Raw genomic sequence first — 530 nt, forward strand, 5'->3', positions numbered from 1 at the left:
GCAAGGGCGTGCGTGCCGGTCGAAAACAATATCTTTATGAGGGCGAGCGACCCGTATTCAGGGACGAAGGGGCGACTCAGCTTACTTTTCAGGAGGATGAGGACGCATGAGGAAGGCTAAACGAACGGTAGTCGATAATAAATGAGAAGAGAAGAGAGAAAAGGATAAGGAACATAATAAGAAAAAGAGTTAATAAGAAAAAAAAAAGAGAGCTGATAAGAAATGAAAAAAAGAGAAAAAAGTATTATGGAGAAAACCAGCTTAAGAAAAAAAAATGAAAACGAAATGAGAGAAAGAAAGAAAGATCGAAAAAAAATGATGATAACGCAGGGAAAGAGAGGCGTGAAGAGAATTGGTTAAAGGTAAAGCCCCTGAGAAGAAGAAAGGGGGGAGAGAGGGGAAGAGAGAGAGGGGAAAGGGGGGGTTGGTGTCACTACATTGTCCCGTCAACGCTTTCTCTGATCCCCGGGAAGACCTGCCAAAGGCGCGCAGAGGTATCAGCGCCTCGCGTCCTCGAAGTATCAGTTAGT

The 530-nt window shown here is 44.3% G+C and overlaps 1 protein-coding gene across 1 annotated transcript in view; it reads right to left on the reverse strand.

Moving 5' to 3' along the window:
• The window catches only part of LOC119582056 (gamma-aminobutyric acid receptor subunit alpha-1-like), a gene marked incomplete at its 3' end in the record, with an annotated part of 210,639 nt that overhangs the window by 153,638 nt on the left and 56,471 nt on the right, over window positions 1–530 (reverse strand).

This window comes from Penaeus monodon, chromosome 15 (genome assembly GCF_015228065.2).
Source record: "Penaeus monodon isolate SGIC_2016 chromosome 15, NSTDA_Pmon_1, whole genome shotgun sequence".
Lineage (NCBI taxonomy): Eukaryota > Metazoa > Arthropoda > Malacostraca > Decapoda > Penaeidae > Penaeus > Penaeus monodon.